Source organism: Haemaphysalis longicornis, unplaced genomic scaffold, assembly GCF_048455015.1.
Source record: "Haemaphysalis longicornis isolate Haplotype H1 unplaced genomic scaffold, Haemaphysalis longicornis Haplotype H1 scaffold_1, whole genome shotgun sequence".
Taxonomy (NCBI): domain Eukaryota; kingdom Metazoa; phylum Arthropoda; class Arachnida; order Ixodida; family Ixodidae; genus Haemaphysalis; species Haemaphysalis longicornis.
The window spans coordinates 135,716,000-135,738,685 of NW_027526203.1; positions in this window are offsets into that span (position 1 = coordinate 135,716,000).

Below are 22,686 nucleotides of genomic sequence, written 5' to 3' on the forward strand. Positions count from 1 at the left end.
ACGAAGGGTTCGTTGTCGCCAGGGTGGAGGCGTTGACCCTTTTCCCCTCTGCCTTACCCGAGAACCAGTTCTTCCTCTGCACTAGCGCCACGGTTCGGCGAGGTCTGGTGGGTTGTCGCATGACGAGAGGACGCTCTCTTGTCTTGAGGATGCGGTAGTGCGCGGACGTTTCGGCGCGCCGGTCCGGACCTGAAGAACGCGCCACAATGGGACGCGTCCGGGCGAGCTTGGAGACGGCAACCGCGCTCGCACGCGCAGCTCTCCGCTGCTCTGGTATGCCATCGGTGAGTCGAACCATCTCGATCTCTAGCGTTGTTTAATGCCTCGATCCCAATGTCACCGTTATGGCCTACGATTAGTCCGTATGCAGTATATTTGATTTGCACTTTGCAATAAATGCTGCCATTGGTGTTTTGCCCACTACGCTTCCTGCCTTTGTCTGTCTCCGCAAACAACAGACCCTTCGGCAGCCGGCGCTCGCAAGGCATGTTTGCTGAGCTCGGATGGCTGTGGGGTGGGAAATAACTAGTGTGTGAAATGTTGAATCCCACAAACCAGAAAGCAATTTTTAATTTGTCCCACGTGATTCCCCTAATCGAGACCTTTAATTTGATACCTCACAAGCACTACTGGCATCACTTATCCACGACTCACGTGACTATCGCAATGACTATAACCAGGAAGCAATTTTTAATTTGTCCCACGTGATTCCCCTCATTGAGACCTTTAATTTGATATCTCACAAGCCCTAGTGGCACCACTTTGAATTTTAACCGAATCCATTACTCACGTGACTATCTCATGACTATAACCAGTAAGCAAATTTAATTTGTCCCACGTTATTCCCCTTATGAGACCTTTAATTTGATACCTCACAAGCCCCAGTAGCACCACTTTGACTTTTAACCCAATTTGTGACTCACGTGACTATCTCATGGCTATAACCAGTGAGCAATTTTTAATTTGTCCAACGTGAATCCCCTCATCGAGACCTTTAATTTGATTCTTCACAAGCCCTAGTGGCAACACTTTGACTTTTAACCCAATTTGTGACTCACGTGATTATCTCATGACTGCGTTGCGCTGCTGAGCACAAGGTCGCGGGTTCGATTCCCGGCCGCGGCGGCCGCTTTTCTGATGGAGGCGAAAAGCAAAAACGCCCGTGTGTACGAGATTTCGGCGCACGATAAAGATCCCCAGGTGGTCAAAATTAATCCGGAGCCCTCCACTACGGCGCGCCTCATCGCCTGCGTTGCGTCGGCGCGTTAAACCCCACAATCAATCAATCGATTATCTCATGACTATAACCAGTACGCAATTTTTAATTTGTCCCACGTGATTCTCCTCATGCAGACCTTTAATTTGATACCTCCCAAGCCCTAGTGGCACCAATTTGACTTTTAACCCAATTTGTGACTCACATGACTATCCCATGACTATAACCAGTAAGCAATGCTTTATTTGTCCCGCGTGATTCCCCTCTTCGAGACCTTTTTTTGATACCTCATAAGCCCTAGTGGCACCACTTTGACATTTAACTCAATTCGTGGCTCACGTGACTATCTGAAGACTATAACTAGAAAGCAATTTTTAATTTCTCCCACGTGATTCCCCTAATCGAGACCTTTAATTTGATACCTCATAAGCCCTAGTGGCACCACTTTAACTTTTCTTCCAATTCGTGACTCACGTGACTATCTCATGACTATAACCAGAAAGCAATTTTTAATTTTCCCACGTGATTCCCCTAATCGAGACCTTTAATTTGATACCTCACAAGTCCTAGGGGCATCACTTCCACTTTGAACGGAATCCATGACTCACGGGACTATCGCACGACTATAACCAGGTAGCAACTTTTCATTTGTCCCACGTGATTCCCCTTATCGAGACCTTTAATTTTATACCTCATAAGCCCTAATGACATTAATTTTACACCGTATGCCATAAACTACTACTGTTGGAATTAAGTAAACCTTATCTTGATACTGACATTATAAAATGGATCGAATGTTTTCTCACAGATCACTCCCAATTTGTAAGGGCTAATGAATGCAACAGCCCTTCCTCACCCGTAACTTCTGGCGTCCCGCAAGGATCCGTTCTTGGGGCGTTACTGTTCCTAATCTAAATTAATGACTTACCTAATAACATTTCCTCTAACATAAAGTTGTTTGCTGATGACTGTGTGATCTACCGTGAAATTAAAAACCCTGCTGACAAACTTACTCTGCAGTTTGATCTTGATAACGTTTCGTCTTGGTGTAATACTTGGCTAATGAACCTTAATACTTCTAAATGTAAGATTATGAGAGTTTCACGTCGAACCTTCGATATTTCTTCTGTATATGTACTGAATAATTCTCTCAGCAAAGTTTCCTCTTACAAATATCTTGGTGTTACAATTTCTGACGACCTTTCCTGGCAGACTCACATTGACAATATTAAAAATAATGCTAACCGTACGCTCGGCTATTTACGACGTAACTTCTCTCTTGCACCGATGAAGTTGAAACTTGTTTGTAAAACGCTAGTGAGGCCTAAGCTCGAGTATTCATCTGTATGGGATCCACAGGTTAACATTCATATCATAAGCTTAGAATCCATTCATAATCGCGCCGCACGCTTCATTTTGTTAAATCACTCCCGTATGGCAAGCGTAACTCACATGAAATCAACTTCGAATCTACCCAGCTTATCACATCGCCGCAAAATTTCACGCCTGTGCCTCTTCCACAAGACTTATCATTCTATGCCTTCGCTAAGTAACTCGCTATTTTTGCCGCCATCCTACATTTCATGCCGCAGCGTTCTCCACTTCAAAGTTGGAATTCCAAGCAGCCGGACAAATCTTCATTTTAACTCATTCGTGCCCACTAGAAGCTCGGATTGGAACCACCTACCTGCTTCCATCGCAACAATCATCGACACGACTAACTTCAAGATGACCTTACACGCGTACCCGTTTTGATGTTGCTCCATTTTGTTCTATTGTTTGTAAAACGTTTTTCACCACTCCTCTCTGTAATGCATTGCCTTGAGAGTAAATAAATAAATAAATTTGACTTTTAACCCAATCAATGAATAAATAATAGTTAACATAAATTAGGTAATTAATAAAATGAACAAGCGTCGCCCGCACCTAATTTCTGACAAAAATATGTGTGTGTCATATGACTAATATTATCAGGGTAACGAGCGGTTGCATTTTTAAACAACACGGAAACGCGCGTGCTCCACATTCACATGCCAGGGCAGTCCAGACCAATTTTGCGATTTTCTTCCGCGGGTGGCGCTGTTGAACAGTGCCAGCAGCGCAACCTCTCCCACGTTCGGGCCCCTATAGCACCCCTGGTGTCTCGCCCTGTTTCCTCGTCATCTTAAAGGGGCCCTGAAAGGCATTTTGAGCACACTAAATGAACTAGCGCAACCGTTAGATTGGGTCGTCAACGTCCTCTGTGCCAAGTATTACTCTTTTGCGCGCAGCGGAAAGCTCACACTTTTGTTGCAAAGTTTGTCGTTTTTTTCTCACCCTTCCCTTCGTGTTTTTGGACGCCGCCATCTTCACATGTCTACATCATCGATTCCCAGATGTTCGTCATAAGCTAGACATCCTGCTATTGGGCGGCTTTTTCACGCACTTCCGGCAAAGAGATGAGTCGTCTGCTCAGCGTCGGCTCGCCGGCTGATCTGCCAGCGGAATGCGGGAGTGCTTGGGCATTTTACGACAAACGAAACAAGTGTAAAACAAACGCTTAACCGTTTGTATTGAATGCAACACGGCCATAACACGACATGGATATTCTGTTACCTGAGTACATTCCATAAAGAAAGCGTTGAAGCCCCGTGGCACTTCTTTCGTGCAATCGCAGAGAATGCCCTGAGCCGAATGCCCGGGTTTGACGCATACATTTTATTCAACTTCAAAACAATCCAGAGATGCCTTTCTAACGAACACAACGTCACAACATGCGTTGAAAGTCTGAACAACGATTGACAGAGGATGGGTTGCCTCCTGCCCGTCGTAAATTCGGTACTCACCTCGCGCGCGCTTTGCGGGGACGAACAGCAAGTCACTTAACTCTGGCGCACCAGCCGATGGCTTTTAGCCACGCACACTGCACATACCCCATGCGAGGTTGAGTCGTACGTCGCTCGAGAAAGATAATCCAGACCATGGGAAGCACTATCCACCCGCAGAAGCACAACGTCGCATTTCATCGCGAAACAAAGGCGTCCACAACACACACACCATCGCCTCCTGAAATGCAAAACGCATCTCGCATTTCCCAATGGGAGTGAGTGGTACGCCTGCAGTACCCACATGCCGCGAAGTGGGGCCCCAAGCTGAACCGGGATCACGCAACCGTAACTGACTTCTGGAGTGGTTTGTGCCTTGTTGCCAAGGCAACCGATGTTTGAGATTGTCAAAGAAATGGCGCTCGCTCCAGCGCTAGAAAGCTCAGAGCCGCGGTGGAGCATGTTTTGCCAACGTTGCCGCTCTCCACCACGCGTCGCCCCAAGCTGAACTGGTCACATGATTGAAGCGTTTTGTGCACGGGTTCTGTATCGGTTTAACATGACTTTTTCACATGCCGCCGGCAGGAATTACCACCGCCGCAAAATAAGACCCGGCACCAGCGGGGCCACATCTGATACGGCGCTTTTTGGATAAACAGTGCGCGGTGCATCAAGGGAACGAGCGCACGACCCTCCCCGTGCGGCTGCGAGTTCGCCGCCGATAAAAAGTCATGTGCCGCTAGCAACGTAAACCGCGAAAGGGCAAGGCCAGGCCGCCGCATACATGTGGCCAGATTTTTCGTCAAACGATGGTGTCAACAAATGGTGTCAACAAAGCTTGCCCGTAGCAGACGACAGTCTGAGCAGCGCAATAGCGGAAGTACGTCACCGCTGCGGAGCGCAGCATCATGGGAGGCAAGGCTCGCGCGCCGTCAACAGCGGAGAGTAAGTCGAAAGGAGGAGGAAACGTCGAGCGACGATAATACGCGTTTTTAAATCGTAAATCGTTTTTGATTTACGATTTCTCAACTAATACTCATCGCTTTAACAAAATTCTTGCGGGAGGAGATTGCAAATACATTGCTTTATTTGGGTACATGTACATCCATGCATCGGCGGAAGGTATTTCAGGACCCCTTTAATTTAAACGTGGTTTGAGCAAAGGGAAGGGAGAGTTCAGTGATATCCTCAACTTTAGTTATAAATAATAACTTTGCAAATAAGGGATGAACACCGGTTGCACATAGCTTGCACACGAGCTTGATAACTCGTGTGCAAGCCTGTCTGAAAGTACCGAGAGATAGCAACCCGCGCTGCAAGGATCGCAAATTCTGCCGTCCCAGACAGCTTTAGAGATGCGTCGAACAAGAGGTGTCGAACAAGAGCTCGCTGGTTTGTACCAGCCAACGAGAGGGTGTAAGTGATGGCCGTGATACGAGTGTCTAAGCAGCGGGAGCTGCTCACTATTTGCGCTGCTTCCCCTCGCGTGGTATTATGCACGTCGTGTTATGCGCTCCTTTGCTCCCGGCGCTCTTTTTCTCCCAGCTGTAGTGCCGTAATTAACTTGCATCCACTAGGAAAAGAAATGGTGAACACGTCAGAACTTCTTGAACATATTGTCTTTATTCATCTTCACTTCCTTCCGAAAAAAAAGTTGCCGCAATGGCAGGGGATCGAAACCGCGGCCAAATTCTCAGTAGCGAAATTGGCAAACAAATAAACCATCGCGATGGTTAAACGAATCACAATGAAAACGCATAATACCACGAACGTTCCTACGGGTAGCCAGAAGTGCCCCCTGGAGTGTTCCCTTGGAGACGAGGAATTCGATTACCAAAACGATCTCGGATGCGAGCGAAGCCGCATACACTGAGGCACGGGCCATGCACCGGTAACCTCGCGCCCCAACTTGCGCTCCGATGAAACAGAACGCGCAACGAAACGATGAGGCGTTCTTTGACAGAATTAGTTTAGCCGGGTATTCCAAGAAACACTCGTCTAGCATTGCTTGTCTCTTTTCTGAGGACCCCGTACGCATGCTTTGACGGCATTTTCGTACTCTTACGAATCGATCCGCGACGTTTTGACAAGCAATGAGAGCCTACATGATCGTGCCGTTTCCCGCACGGGGCACCTTGAGCAATCTTGGTGAAGGTATAGGCGACACCGCGGACCACGAGCCCCCGTACTCATGCTCTAATCTACCGTGGCAAGGAGTTGTGAGGTTAAGGGCAGAAACCACAAACGGGGGCCATCGGAGCCCAGGTCAAGCTTCGGCGGATGGGCTCTCTGTCTGCTTACCAGGCAGAAAGCACCGGGACCTCTCTCGGTATCCGGGTAACCCGAGCGAAGAAAGTACCCACATCCCCCGCTTTTATACATGCTGTATGGTTTCTTTTTCTAAATTTCCCAAACTCAATGATCGCCCCCTAAAAGGGGCCGCACCGAAGTATCATTTCCACCCCTTCCGACCATGACAATCCCAAAACCTGATGACTGCCCCACTTCTTGGTAACTGAATCTCTTAAACAAGCCAGGTCTATTGCTTCACAGTCCGTGTTCTTGATTTCAAAGTTTTTAGAAAGTATTATAAGGGACTCCTATAAAGCTAAGAAGCAAACAACCGGCGAGATTTTGGTTGAGGTACACAATCAACAGCAGGAACTCCTGAAGCAGACCCGAAATGCCGATCTTGACATCAAAGTCACGCCCCACCGCAGCCTCAGCAGCTCGCAGGGCGAGATCTCGGAGCCAGATCTAGCAAACGAGACAGAGGCCGAAGTTCTGGAAGGCCTGAAAAGTCAAGGTGTGACAGCTGTCAGGCGCATAACCATAGGAAGAGGCGATAGGGTAGTACCCACAAGACATATCATCCTGACATTTGACCGTTCCGTCCTTCCTGACCACATCAATGCTGGCTTCATCCGGTGCTCCGTCCGAGCGTACATCCCGAACCCGCGCCGCTGTTTCAAGTGCCTCTGGTTCGGGGATGGTACTAACTCGTGTCGGGGCCAAATAACCTGTGTCAAGTGCGCCCAACATGACCATCCCCACTGATAATTGTAGTTCACAACTCCTCTGCATTACCTACATTACACGCGGCGTACTCCAGAAAATGCGAGAAGTTTCAACTTGAGAAGAAAATAATAAACATCAAGGTCACAGAAAAGATCACCTTCCCGGAGGCCCGAAACAGGTTCGCCTCTTTCCCCCTGGGGAGGTACGCCGACGCACCTCGCCGGGGGACGGAGCGGCGTCTGGTTTTGGCGGGGATGCAGTACCAAGAGTCGGACTTGGTCCCGCCCCACCCCCCTGGATTGCCTCAGGCAGCCCAACCCGTCACTACAGAGTTCGCTGAGCCAGCAGCGGCTGTGGTGGCAACAGTCACCGTCGGGACCGATGCCCGTCCGGCCCCTGCTTCCTCACCCTCCCTGCTTCCACTAGAGGCTGCGGGGGTGATGGACACCGGGGATTCCGCATCGGCTCCCACCCCTGCCGCACTGCCCGTGCCACCTGTGGTGCTCCCAACACCTTCGGTGGTAGCGAGCCAAAAAACAAAGGGCGCCCGGTAGCACCCCCCCCCCCCCTCCTCAACTCAACCATCCCCGCATGCAGAAACGAACACAGTAAAGTAGCCATTAACCATACCCAAAATAATCCATTTATTGCAATTAATAAAGCTTCTTTCCGCCTTAACCACCTTCTTTGCAAAAAAAAAAAAGCGGTGATTTTTGTTTTCACTTTCGTTTTGGCGGCTACAACTAGCATAGCATTCTCTACACGAAACATTGTTTGCAGCAGTACGAGTCTGCGTTCTCCAAAATCGAAGAAGGATTGGCGGAGCACATCGGCTGCCGAAAGCGCTTCACTATAGGCATCGGACGGCTTTCACTCGCACATCATCGGCAACGTTGGCGAGCTCTTCCCACAGTTCACCGATGCTGCTGTCTTGGTCCGGACCCGCTGACTGGGCGCGTTCCGTCGTAAGTCCCACGCGTCGGAAATAGTTACGGAAAGTGTCGGCCGTCACGTCGCTCCGTGCAAGGCGCCTTGTCCCAGTCGCGGCTTTTGCTCCGTGGTCGCGGCCAATCCACATCTCAATCGCCGCTCCGAGACCATGCATTTCGGCGGCCATTCTAGGCGCGCGGAGTTCGATATATCGGATGTGAACTTCGTTATAAGGAATATGTTTCCCATGTATTTCCCTAACTAAAATATTTTTGTTCGATATATAGCACAATTCGCTCTATCCGGGTTCGTTATAGCCGGGTTTGACTGAAGTAGGCAATATGTGAAGTACAGTCGAGAAGCAGAAACAGCTGCGATGACCAACAAAAGAGGCAGTGCAGACGGTAACCAATAACAGGAGTGCGGAGACGCAATCAGGGCGGAGAAGTGTGGCATCAGAAAAAAAAGTATTTACGATAATTTCAAGGGTAGTTCCTTGCCTTTTGAAGGTCATAATAATAATAATATTAATATTAATAATAATCTCCAATCGCTCCTGTCCTGCGCCGCTATTTTTTTTATTTTGCAAAGGCGGCTTCGCCAAATAAGGCTACGGTGACTGTATTGTTTACTTTTTGGCTTTTGGCTGTAACTTTACCTAAAATGCGCCTAGTCAGCTGATTTAACTTGTCAAACTTTTGGGACGGCCCCGTAATAACGCGAGTACGGCCTTTAAAGGGTCACCTGGCACGGAAGTTAGCTAGGTTTGTTTTGCTTGCTTGACACTAAGTGTGACTCAACGCGGCCGCCAACGCGCCGGAAAAAAACGACAGAAAACGTTTATATCTGTAAAACTATTGTATTGGTGCTTGCTAAGAGGTTCAAATTTGGTGTAAAGGTGCTCTAGCACTATATGAAAGAGAAGTGTGAAAGGATTAGAACTTACTTCGCAGATTTCATGACAAAAATGTGAACATTCGCGCAGCTCAGTCTAAACGCGTGCGCTATGACGGGAAGCTTCTTGAAGCTACCTCTTTGAAGGTGGAGTACGTTATTTGAGAACAAGGAGATTTGTGGGGAAGATTACGCGAAATGACGGGGAATATGTGCGATGCAGAAACGAAGCACAAACGATTCAGAGCGCTTTGCTGTGGTACGTCCGAATCCACGTGAGGGTAATGTCGGCCTACTCGAAGCCCTGCTGGTAATACTAATAATGCTAGAAAACTAGATGCTAGATAATGCTAGTAAACTCAGAAACTGTGGAGGCGGCTCGAAGGAAACTGAGGTGAAATGAGGGAAAAAATGAGAGAAGACGACGCAACTTTAGAGGAGACAACACCGAGAAAAATTTATACTACTCGAGCATGCCACTAATAGCAGCATGTAAATTATGAGGGTGGTACAGTGTATTAGGTTCTGTGCAGAGATGACGCCAGTCATTTCCCAATACGAGGGGTGTACCAGAACAATTAATAAATCAATCGCGCGGACCCTTTTGGGCGGTCCACCTATGCTCGCTTGTCCGCCTTTGCCAACCAAATGTGATGCGGCACGGTAAATGCGGTTACTTAGATATATGCAGAGACGGATCTGTGTGCCAGTTTGCAGCGCTTCTAGTCGGAGCAACGTTCTTATCACGAGTGTTTGCAAATCGGCTTCGAGCGAGTATGATCCCTTTCATGAAACCGTTTTTTAAATGTGTTGCACTTGCACAGTATAACAATGCGCTCCCTTTCCCCTGTTTTAAACGCGTTTGCCGCACCAAACAACTGTTGCCAGCCGTTAAGTCACCTATATCGAGCTTCGAGCTTTTCATCGGCCGTCTGCATAAGGCATGGCGGGAGGGGGGGGGTGCAATTTACAGAAGAAGGGGGCCTCCTTAGCTCTGCCTTATACGAAAGACCTGCGAAAATGCAGCGCAACGTCCACGAAGAGTATCGTATTTTGAGGCCGCTGCCACACAGTGCACAATGCTAAATGCCCCCCTCCTGCCCTGTATCACTGTGTTCAAATAATGGCACGTAGTGCCAACCGCAGTGGTAAGCTTGGACTCAGGTTGACCCAATGGGACTTGAGGGTGAAGTAAGAGAGAGAGAGAGAGAGAGAGAGAAAGCTTTATTGAAGGGTAACGAAGTGTGGTACACAAGTCATTCGGCCCGCCTCAGATCACACACGCTTCACGAGTCACTCAATTTATAGCTCAGCTCGCTAACACACCGCTACCTCTGTCCAGTCATGGCGGCCGCAGATTCCCGCCTGGTCGCCGGCAGAATGGACCGTCCGGCAAAGGCGCCCCATATCTGGAAGTTGTCCGTCTGACTACTAATTCGATGGACAAAGGAAGGCAACAGCCATAAATGGCAGAATTAAGTGGAGGAAGAGCTTTTTGTAGACAGAGAGAGCGATAAGGGCGCCCGAAATTGTCTTTCCCGTTGTCTCCCCCCCCTCCCCCCCAAAAACACAGTTCTGTGCGCCCACGCGTGCTCCACATGCGCCGGGCCCCGTCCTCTATCTCGCGCTGCACGGCGCGCGGCCGTCAAGGTCCTGGAGCGCATGGCATTCTTCTCCGGTGGCCAGAAGTGGACGCCGCGGTTTTATCTTGCGGGCCACCGCCTCTAATTAGGCCTGATAAAGACGGGTGGTGGCGCTGCCTGCGGCGTCGCCACCCTCACCTCGCTGGTACGCCGCGCTGGACGTGCATGCCCAGTCCGGACCCGGGCAGCCGGAAAAGACACCGAGATGGTCCCGCCATGTGCAGGCTTCCCGGGAACGCCAGAACACGGGGGCGGCGCCTGCTACTCGGACAGCTGGGCTAGCTGATTGCAATGACAGCGTGCGCCTGAATCAAGTCGTTTAACATGCAAGGGATGTGTCGCAAACTTCATTGTTTGAGGAGAAAACCGCCGACAACGCACAAGCGGAGCTTCTTCCTCCTCGCTTCATTAACGTCCGCTCAGATTCCACGAAAGTAACACGAGCACCAAATACACCCCCGTTTGCCCATACACAATCATCGAGAGCAATGATGACGCCATTTTGGCAATGTACTCACGCGTTAAGGGAACGTCACACGTTTGGGGAATTCTCAATCTTGAGCGCAAGCGCCTTTTGTTTGGCTCGCAATTGTTTTGTTGGCTCGCATTCGCAAACTTGACGCTTAATGGCGTTTAACGATGACACTTATAAGCGTCTCCCAATCTTCTGGTTTCTCATCGTACTAATTTCATGGCTGGCGTTGAAAAACAAGGCCAAACTTACCAAAGCAGGCGATGTACAGTGATACACAAATGAGATGCGAAAACGAAAATATTCACCGGAACAATCAAAATTGATAAATGCTGATTGTTGATGTCCAATAATCGCGCTATTGGTATATCATGGAAACCAAAAACTCTTCACTTTGTTTTTGCAACTAAGCGAGGCGTCATTTTGACTTGTATGGAAAGAAATCGCGCTATTTGTGTAGTTTGGTTCATATTTTCGTGCTCACGTTTCATTCTTCCATGTCTGTACTTTTCATTTCCTCTTCCACACACACACACAAACAGCATGCGTAACGCCTAAGGGCATACTCTCATTTATTTATTTATTTGTTTGTTTGTTTATGTATTTATTTGTTTGTTTTTTATTTATTTCAATACCTTTAGGGCCCGTCGGGCGTTACAGAAGGGAGTGGTTGTTTCAATATCACAACAAAAAACTATTAGATACATAGAAAATCGGACATACAATGGCAGCAATACATACAAAAATCAAAGGAAAAAACTAAAACACGTTAGACAAAGTGCTACAATATTATACAATATTGTACAGTATTCAAAAATGCAATCATTGAGATCGATATAAATTCTCGATGGTGGTTTTAAAAGCGAGAGTATTAGCAAGGGTTTCAACTGAAGATGGCAGGACATTCCATTCTTTAGACGTTTTTACAAGAAAAGAGAGGTAGAATGGGTTCGTGCGGGCAAACGGGATGTTAACTTAGTTTGCGTGATCAGTACGCGCAGATAAGTGTGCAGTTGCGGAAAGGAGTTCGTCTTTAAGACTCGGGTTGTGATAATAAATTTTGCGAAATAAACTGAGGCAAGACAATTTCCTACGTAATGAAAGAAGACGCAAGTTTAGAGAAAGCTTCATGGATTATACGCTGGCAGTATGATGATAGACGGATAGTATGAAGCGCGCGCTCCGATCCTGAACTGATTCTAAGGTGTTTGAAAGATGATTGAGGCCGGGATCCCAAACCGAGGAGGCGTACTCGAGTTTTGAACGCACAAGGGTCTGATATAGCAGAAGCTCTGGCGATGAAGGTGCCATGTAAAAATTCCTGCATAAATAGATATGTACTCGATGTGCTTTTCCCAAGATAGGTTAGCGGTAATGTGATCTTCTAGATATTTGCATGACATTACGTTTCCTAGCATAGAATCATCGATGTGGTAGTTGCAAACATTGGAACAATGTGTGTTACGAGAAAGTCTCATTATTTTGCACTTTTTAGTATTGAAGCGCATGTGCCAAGAAGCGCACCAAGCAGAAATACTGTCCAGGTCACTTTGAAGCATCGTAGTGTCAGAGCTGTTAGAAATTTCCCGGTAAATAACGCAATCATCTGCAAACATCTTAATGGAGGAGTTAACAACATTAGGCAAGTCATTTGTGTAAATGAGGCGACGTATTTTATAGCTTAGGCGAGAAATATTTCTTCACGTGTCAACGAGTTTTGTTTGCGAAAAGGTCACTTGCATGGCCTTTTTCGGCCTCCTTGACTACCGATTTACTGACGTTCGCCAAGCTATCCGGCATCCTGTTGTTACGTATTGTCCCGCAGTTTTTTTTTTTTCTACTTCCGCGGTGCGTGTGACCAGTAGCGTTTAGTTCGTTTATCTGCATCATAACCGTATTTAATTTAGGTGTACTGAATTTATGTCCGAGATAAGTGGTTCTATCATCCCCAGGACCTGACCACTCAACTAAGCATATCTCCGGTGGTATACCGAAATATTGGCCAAGTAGACGGTGTTGCAATCTACCAGGATTCAATAAAATCATCAAGTTCATTAGAAATTGGGCCGTATTCCTTCATTTGTAAAAAAAAAGGGCCCGCAGTGCATGCCAAACCATCGACCGACCTTTATGGCCTCCCCTTGTTTTAAAATTCTTGAGCATGTATTTGTCACACGTATCATTACTTTCTAGGATGGTTACCACGTCTGATCTCATTTTCGGCATGGAGTTTAGAAACTGGTTTTGCACCGCCACTCAGGTGGTTTCGGCTGTTAATATCAGTGCTTGCGTTTTCGTTTTCCCTCTCGCTGCCGTCCCAGCAATGTTCAACAGTCATCCCACATCACTGTAGTCATCCTTACCTGGCGTAGCCAGCCCTGCCGCCAACAGGGCTGACCTCAGCAGTTCACATTAAAGAGCTCTCTCTCCCCCCTCTCCCTTCCTCTTCATCGCTCCTCTCCCTCCCTCCCTTTCTCTCTCACTCAGCTGGTCAGCCGCAGTATCATTTAAATTAAGGCAATCTTCGACCGTGTTCCCCGCGACAAAATTATTGAGCGGTGATTCGGATTTCGAGCTATCTTGTGCCTGTCTGCTTATCTGAACGACCAAAAAAGAACATGTGGCGTTGTGGTGATTTATTAAGGGAAGCAGGGAAGAGAAAAAACTGTGGACAAGAGCTGGCAGTATCTTTCAGTTAATTTTGGCGTACACCAAGGTAGCGCAAGACTGTAGCTCTTTTTAATTTATTGCAATGATATTATTAAAATGCGCGACCCTTAAAATACAAGTAAATGACAGTTAAGATACGACTACTTTCAGACGGATGTATAATTTTCACTGACGTGCAGACGACAGACGTCCTCGTTGCTCTTAACACAGCACTTCACAACATTCCTTCCTGGTGCAATAAAACGAGAGTGGTGCTGAACCTGATAAGTTTTCCTTCACATTTTCAACAAAAAACCCTTTCCATTTCCGTCTTCAACCTGCGCTGTCATCCATTACAATAGGCACGTCAGTGCAAATACCTGGGGACAACGGTGACGAAAAACGAGTTGAACTGCCCGCATCACCAATACCTCAATCGTCATCCCCTTTTCGAGTCTTCTGGGCCGTAAACTCGTAAACTCACAGACGCCGCTTGTGAAACTCTGAGCATAAAACACTCTAATACGGTCTAAGCTGGAAAATGCTAGTACCGTTTCGGACCAGCATACCGAAGGTAATATTTATTCAAATGGAGAAGTTCAAAGACGAGCATCCAGTTTTATGTACTCTATAAGTGTACATTGTCGCGGTGTATCGGTCTGGAAACTAATGTAAGCTATAACTAAATCAAAACATTGCAGCACCGGCCCCGGGTTGGCCGTCTACATGCGCTAACTCGAGTTTCGAATTGCGAACGCTTCCGTCGTGTGCTCCACCTTTGGCCCCGCATTTCGCTCAGAATACGTGAGGTTTTATTTCGCCCAGCGAAGTATCACAGTGAAACAACTTGCCCGCTCATTACCTCTGCACCTTAGATGTCCTTCAAGCAAACGTTTAATCACTGAGAGCTCCGACCCCGATCCGTTTGTTCTTCAGCTAAAGATGTCTAAACAAATTCTCTTTTTTCCCGTGTTCTCGCGTTGAAGTGTTTTCTCTTTACTCAAGCTGTGTTTGCATGTATTCCTTCTATAGTGCCCTCCTGTTTGGGCTCCTGTCCTGCAGTGTTCCACAAATATTTAGATAAACAAATCGATTCCACGGCCTTTTATCAGAACTTTATTCGTGCAGACATCGCCTATCGCTGACGTTCAAGAAAACATACCAAATTAATGGGAAAAACATTCACAGTGCAAAATGGGGCCCCTGGAACAGGAAATCAGAGTCCACCGTGTTTTTACGAGTGGCGTTCAATAATGATTTTTCCTGACCAACTTCTGTTGGTGCAGCACGAATCTAGTTAAATGTATCTCTGTTGCATTTTATTTATTTAGAGATACTGCCAATCTCGTGAGAGATCATAGCAGGTGGGCAAAAAGAAAGTACATTGAAGTGTAAAAAATGCGTCACAGAATGTGAGAGTGAATACTAAATGCATAGCAATACAGCGCACAATGTATAATAACAGAGCGGTTTCAGTGATCATGGTGTGCATATTACTGGCATTAATACACTCTAACATCACTAAAAGCAAACTCACACAGCTTCATGTCTGATTGGATTGGATTGGATTGATTAAACTTTATTTAAGCCGGCAGAACGACGTTTTTACGCGCCGCGACGCGGGCCTCGGCGTCGTCCTGGTGGCTACTCATCCGAGACGTGAGCTCGCCGTTGCCGACTCACGAGTCTCATGCCTTGCGAGCGCCCGCAGGACCTGCTGGACGGCCCAGTGTTGATTTTCGTAGGTGTAGCTCCTTGCGGCCTCTGCAAGCCGTGGCGGCATGAAAAGGTATACATTTGGTTGATCCTTTCAACAAAACATACAGCCATAAAAGCAATCGAACTGTAAAAGACTCAGAGTAGCACATACAAACAGACGATGACGACAGTTTATAATACGGGTAGCGCCACATGGTTTAGAGCTAAAAAAAAATAAATTTGCACCATTTACTCACATGATACATGTCGCAGTTGTGCACTCAGGATTGTGTAGGCTTTTTACGTAAAACACTGAAGAAGGATTGAAGATAGAGCTGACGGACTGTAGGGCGGTAATCAAGTTTCTTTGCTTGAAAGGACACGCTCGTTAAGGAACTTTTTATGGGATGATAACTTTCGGCCGCGTCTTAAAAACATAGATAACTCTTTTGTCAGGCTGATTACTCATAATGGAACTTGGATTCATTATTATCACCCACAGGCCTAGACAGAGGCAAAAAACTGGCAGCATTCCGTTTCATTGTCTGCCCCCCCCCCCCTCCCCCCCCCCCCCCTCCCAAACAAAAACCGAAAAAACGCCTGCGCCGCGACTTCTGGAGGGAAGGTGATGCTGGTAGTTTTAGTGGACCACCGGGGTGTATGGATGACCTATTTTGTGCCAAACGGTACCAGTGTAACGGCCTGTAACCACTGCAACTATGACCGACTACGCTTGCCTTCTAGCTAAACTGCTTACTAGCGCGGCATGGCCTCGAAATGCGTGTGGTGCTACTCCTCCAAGACAGTGCTCACAACTCGGTCGTTGCCCGCCTGGAAGTACACTCCCGCGGCTTCAAGATTAACCGCCACCCACCGCATTCACCTGAACTGTATACGGCATTTTCCACCAACAAATTTACTCCAGAAAGGCAAGCATTCCTTGGAATACGGCAGACGTACCACTGAAGTGAAGTCGTGGCTCCAGGGCGACCCCGAGGACTTCTGCTAGAAACAAGCATGTGCAGCTACAGATATGCATGGGCTAAAGATTGATTTTAAAGCGGATTCCCATGCTCGTGGGCGTTGAAAATCCTATGGGGCCGTTAAAGCAACCTGAAACACTTTGGCGAAAGAATTGAGAGAAACATGCTTTTTCGTGTTTCAAGGGCTGCAATATGTCTCATAGCAACGCTGAATCACTGCATGTGGTCGCAAAAAATACCTCTATAAATGCCATGAAAGCTTATCGTTATTTATTTTATGGAATAGAATCCGGAAAACTCAGATATATAAACTTTTTTTCGTTTATGTCATAAAATCTAGAATTAGCTTAGTTGAAAAGCAAAATGCACAGCAGGAGCTTCGTTTATATAAAATGAAATTTTCACGCACTTGTAGCATATTGTGAGATTCAATTATAATTTATTCCACGCTACTGTGAAAATTGTCTTTGTTATGCCTACGTGCGTTTTTGAGATGGACCATGTTTTTTCCAACGGTTGACAAGGCAAAAGACGCGATAGCTGCCGATTGCTTGTATAATTATTAGCTGCAAAACTGAAAAGTGGAGTAGACGACCTATACCTGAAGGGAAATTGTCTGTCCCGCATTCTCCTTTGCTGAGTACCCGTTTTTCTGCACATCTAACTCCAAGAAGAATGCTTTGCCTTTTGTAACGTCGATATATAACACGCCTGTCACATGTTTTCGTTGGTTTAACAACGCTGTTCCTGCGAACTATAGTTATATTCTTTTGGAGAACAGGCTTCCGTAAAAAATTATAACAATGAGGTACATGTTCCAGGTTCTTTCCCCACTTTCGGGGTTTAGACAAAGTAAATAGTTTCTTTTTGTTTTGCTATTTAGCGAAAGTTAACCGCGCCCAAATAAAGCAGTGACATGAACAGCGTGCCGAACAAAATTTGTGTCAGCCTGCCAACCTGCAAAATGGCGTCTTGGGTTACGCCGGGCATGCCGCTTAATTTAGTTTCAGCGCCCGCAGGAGGCTCCGCTTGACTTGTGCGTTGCCTCAGCTGTCCACGTAACACGTCGTAATTTCCGTTCTCCGCGGCTTGAAAGTCGAAACTCGCCCCACAAAAGGGCACCTTGCGTAACGCCAGTACACGATGACGTCAAAGGCCCAAACTGTTCCGGCCTCATGGCGGGACATTCAAGTAGCGCCCAGAAGTTGCCGGAACTCGTGGAGGGGGGCTGCCAATATACCCATAAATAGGCGGGCACTTCTTGCAGATGACGCAACGAGACTTCAATGCGTCGGATACCCTGCTTACGACCGCTGTCACTCTCGTCAACGCGGAATGAGCCGACGCGAGGCTGATGATGCTTAATTTGTATCGAAAGGAGCGCGGTGAGTGTTACTTGTAAGTGCTAGCGCGGCCTGGTCCTCACATGTCACGACCAGTTTTCGTACATATATTGGATTATTCAGCATAATTTTTGTACTAAACGTCACGGTACAACCGCACAACAATGCGACGTATTTCGGAACTTATTTTTGTCGCAGCAGTATGTCATGATGACCGCAATCACTCGAAGTGAAGCAGCAGCTGATGGATCTTAACATAGAAGTGGTGTGTCCTACTGTATTGACTTCATATATTGCAGAGGTTGGTGAATTTGGCTCCCAGTTGTGACTGCTGGCAACTGTTGCGCCTCAAGCAGTGCAATGCAATTACATGTTCAAGGCGACTACATTCGAACAGGCTAGATGAAAAGAACTGCAAACAGTTCAGTGGACTGGAAGTTACAAAAGACGCACCACCACAAAAGTAGGCGCCGAAAGGTACCTAAATTGTTTGTATGCGCGCTATGAGCGTCAAGCTTCTTAAGTAAAGTTCGAGTAAAGCTCACCCCTCCGGCGCGCCCCCTCCCCCTATCGCGCACGCTAGGGCAAAACACATCAAGTTGGAATAGTCGAGCGCAGCGCTGTTCAGTTTCTTTACATTGCCCCTACAGGCCCGGATGCGGCCAGTCAGCACTTTTATGCAGGTTAACGAAAGGAAAGAACTCGGGATTTAGGGTGTTGTTGCATGCCGTTTAATTGCTGCTTCCCGCAGCGTTAGCACATGTTCAGCATTTCTATTTTTCTTGCGCACCGTGGCTGCAGCTTCGGCAGTCAGTGAGGCATACCTTAGGCGCTTACTGAAAGCAACTACCCCCCCACCTTCCCCTACAAGTGCGTTCATTAGCTAAGGGCGTAAAATTATGCTAGCACGGGTCTGCGCATTGCCGCGAGTGCGCCATCCCGGTGCGCAGAGAGACGAGGTTGCCGAACGAGGATGAGTTCATTGGCGACGCACAGCTGCGAGTACTCAACCGTGTGAGACTGCTTGGAACGACGGCGGAAAAAAAGTAATAAACAGCGGCGTAGGAAAATATGACCTTTGAGAGGCAAGGAAAGCCCCTTTTGCGTATTCATGCTCCCGTCGGCTGAATGAAGCAACGCCGCGCCGCGAAGGAAGTAACTCGCACCGGCATCTCTCCTCCTCAGCGCGGAAGTCAAAGGCGCCTACACTCGCATGTCCGTCTCCTCTGCTGCCTTTTCTCGCCGGGGAAGCTGTGGCTGGAAAGCTCTTCCGAAAGAACGCAGCGCATTCACGAGAGCTTAAAGCAGCAGGCAGCGTAACTGCGCCCTGCAGTGGCGTCTTGCTTCGCGTGGGTCGTATCAGGATTAATGAGCGGCTGCGCCCATGCGATACGTAAAGTGCACTGCCCTGCTTGAACGCGTGGGCTGTCGCTCCTATATATTATGGTCCGAGAATTTACGTCGTGTCATACACACGGGACAAAACCTTCTCAAAGGAAGTAGCCTCAGCCTGGTACCAACGTTTCCAGAAAGGACTTGTCTCAGGAATGCCTCAGGATGTTTCGTACGCAATCTCCTGCCGAATGCAAGTTCTGTGTAAAACCCGGCACTCGTCCTCATATCATATTAGAGTGTAAGCACAAGCCGGTCCTCCCCCCTGTTTCATCACCCCTTTGCATCCCGGCCGAAGTTGAGCAGTTTCGCGTGGCTCCTGGAGAGCCGTGCTGCGCATGCGCGAGGAGCAGTGACGTCACATGGCGCACAGAACGTTGCTCGTTGCCCGGCGTCTCTCACACACCCTACCCGCCCAGCGTCTTCGCCGACCTCCGTTCCACACGTGGCGGCCCGGTCCACTTGATGATCATGCGAGGGGTGGCCGGGTGTGAAACCGATGGCTCGTGCGTCGCAGCAACACCGGCGTGCGCCTGTGGAACCAGCTTAGCTCTGGGGCGATTGGTGACGCTGCGCCGGATCCGCTTGATAAATGTACATGTGTCATATAATGCGTATACCGTGTGTGTGTCATTAAAGCAGCAGTAAGCATGATAATCAAGCTAATCCTAGACAACCAGGAAAGCTAAGGATAACCAGCTGAATCTTATCTCACGCTACGTATATCCTGGCATAGCCGAGCTTAGCCACTGCTAATTTTTTTCTTCCCCCTGTGTGGATGCGCGCAGTCGCGTGTATTCTTCCCGTTTCCTAATAAGCACTACTTGTGCGTCAGCGCTTGTACTGGGTCTCTTTCTGTTATCGCGTTATTTTCCACCCTCTGTTGTATCTCACGATGATTTACCAAGTCGCTCAACTTAACGTGACGTTAACGAAATGGAGGAAAAGTTTTCGGTGAGAACCATATTTGCACGTAGTACTTTTCATGGCAGTTTCTATTGCTTGATCCTCAGACCAGGCGGAGTTCATATTTAAGAAATGGGAGGTGACTTAAGGTGTTAATAAAAAGGAGGCAAAACTTTTTATAAGCAAGAAAATGGCGGCATCTTCACTCCGTGGATGTTGGGGATGGTGCAGAGTTAGGGGACTCGAAATGACATCCAAGTTGCGCCCCGAGTGACATCAGAGTGACACCTTGATAATTGCCTAAATAAAACTCAACTCACGGCAAAAATCGAATTTCGCTTGATTTTCGCTTGATGGTGTTGTGCGCACGGATGGACGCGGACGGACATTGGGAGGTCCTAGGTACTCCGCCCCGTTACAGGCGCGGGAGTAAGTCGTCTGACTCTCGGGTACTAACCTACAGTCGTAACCCAATGGGTAAGACGACTGACACTAACTCTGTCTGGTCTACCAGAAAAAGGCTCCAATCTTGCAAGTGCCCGTGTGATTTTTTGCGTTTGTAAAAGCTACGCGCGCGGACGTCGATGGACATTGTGCGGTCCTGGTACTCCGCACCTAAAAAGAAAAATGAAACGTCTGTAGTGTTACCTCAGTTTCTGGAAGCAGTGTGGATGTTAATGAACAGCGGAAAATTTTGTCGGGTAAACCATAGTTGCACCTATTTTTTGCATAGCAGTGGTGTTCATTGGTTCATCCTTTCCGAAAACATTTAGTTTATTTTTAGAAGGTGTGAAGCAGTGAATGTGGATTGCTTTTCTTTTATGTTCCCTTGACCAGATATGTGGTCTGCCTTCTACTTTCAGAATCCCCTGGTGAAATGTGCATCAACTATGCGCTCAAGTAGCTGTGGAGATTATTTACAGGGGCGAGCTGTCATGAAAAGAGGGTCTGTGCACAATAAAATGAATTTGTGGCGTGAGCGCAGGGTTTGGCATAACTTACACATTTGGCAGCAACAGTGACCGTGCAGCCAAGCATGGATCCATACATATTCTGTCGAGACAGCTGCCTTTCCTTGGGAATTGACGACCCACTATTATCGCCGTGACGGCTATGAACGCCACCACACCACCATTCTCCCTGTAACGGCTATGCCGCCATCTGTACCACCGTGCTCCCCAATTTCGGCATGCCCGATACGCCTGCCGTTTGGCATGGTGGTGTCTCCCGCAACAATAATCCACTATTTAGGCCGTCGGCAGCTACCGCTATGCCCGCCGTGGCGGGATTTCAGACAGGGGAAACCCTTTTTTTATCAAATTAAAGGAAGCTCAAAGCCGTTGTTAAGCGATCTCACCTCTCCTTCGTCTCCGCCGCCGCCGACAAAGGCGACGAGATTGGCGGCGGAGACGGATAAGTGCGATGCCATGAGTTGTCGTGAGGTTCCTTTAATTTTTATATCTCCTAGCGCATCCGCAAGGCGCCCACACGGCCAGTACACGTGCCCTGGGCGGAGCGCACAGCGGCGCGAGAGGTACCGTGACTCTATCACGTGGCATTGTGAGAACGCAGGGGGTATTAATAGCCGACCTCTAACATACGTCAACCCGCCGCGGTGGCTCAGTGGCTAAGGCGTTGCGCTGCTGAGCACGAGGTCGCGGGTTCGATTCCCGGCCGCGGCGGCCGCTTTTCAGATGGAGGCGAAAAGCAAAAACGCCCGTGTGTACGAGATTTCGGCGCACGATAAAGATCCCCAGGTGGTCAAAATTAATCCGGAGCCCTCCACTACGGCGCGCCTCATCGCCTGCGTTGCGTCGGCGCGTTAAACCCCACAATCAATCAATCAATCTAACATACGTCAAAGACCACCCCGAAGAAGGAGTGCCACTTACGCTTTCCCACTTTCTGACAGGTAGGCGTGCGCTTTGCAGGCCCTAAGAGTTAGCGGTGACCGAGACGTCGTGAACCCCAGCTGACCTACGGTGACGAGCACGCTACCATCAAAGGCTGACGGCTGAGTTGTGGCGCAGATGGAGGAACGATTACTTGCTGTTACTGCGTTCGGCTCACAGCTGTCCCCAGACTACTTCACCGCAGCTGAAGGTGGGCGTCGTCGTAATAGTACATGAAGACAACGCTCCGCCAGTGCAGTGGAAACTGGGACGAGTGACAATGCTGCACCACGGCGTCGACGGCGTCGCTACAGCGTGCGGTCCGGATAGCAACGGGTCACGTGATAAACCGTCCAGTGCAAAAACTTTACCTGTTAGAATCAGTCGCCTAATCATCTTGGGCCCGCGGGAGGATGTAGAAAAGAAGGACGAAGCGGGCGTGAGCCCGCGCCACGATCATCATGAAAAGTGGTGTTCGAGGACAGTCAATAAAGAAGCACGTATCGCTCCGCGCTAGCTTCCGCGACAGTCACTAGGGCATGTCAGGTATCAAATTAAAGGTCTCAATGGGGGGAATCCGTGGGAGAAATTAAAAATTGCTTCCTGGTAATAGTCATGAGATAATCACGTGAGTCATAGACTGGGTTACAGATGAAAGTGATGCCAGTAGGGCTTGTGTGGTATCATATTAAAGGTCTCGATGAGGGGAATCCGTGGGAGAAATTAATTGCTTCCTGGTAGCAGTCATGAGATAGTCACGTGAGTCATAGATTGGGTTAAAAGTCAAAGTGATTTCACTAGGGCTTGTGAGGTATCACGTCAAAGGTCTCGATGAGGGGAATCCGT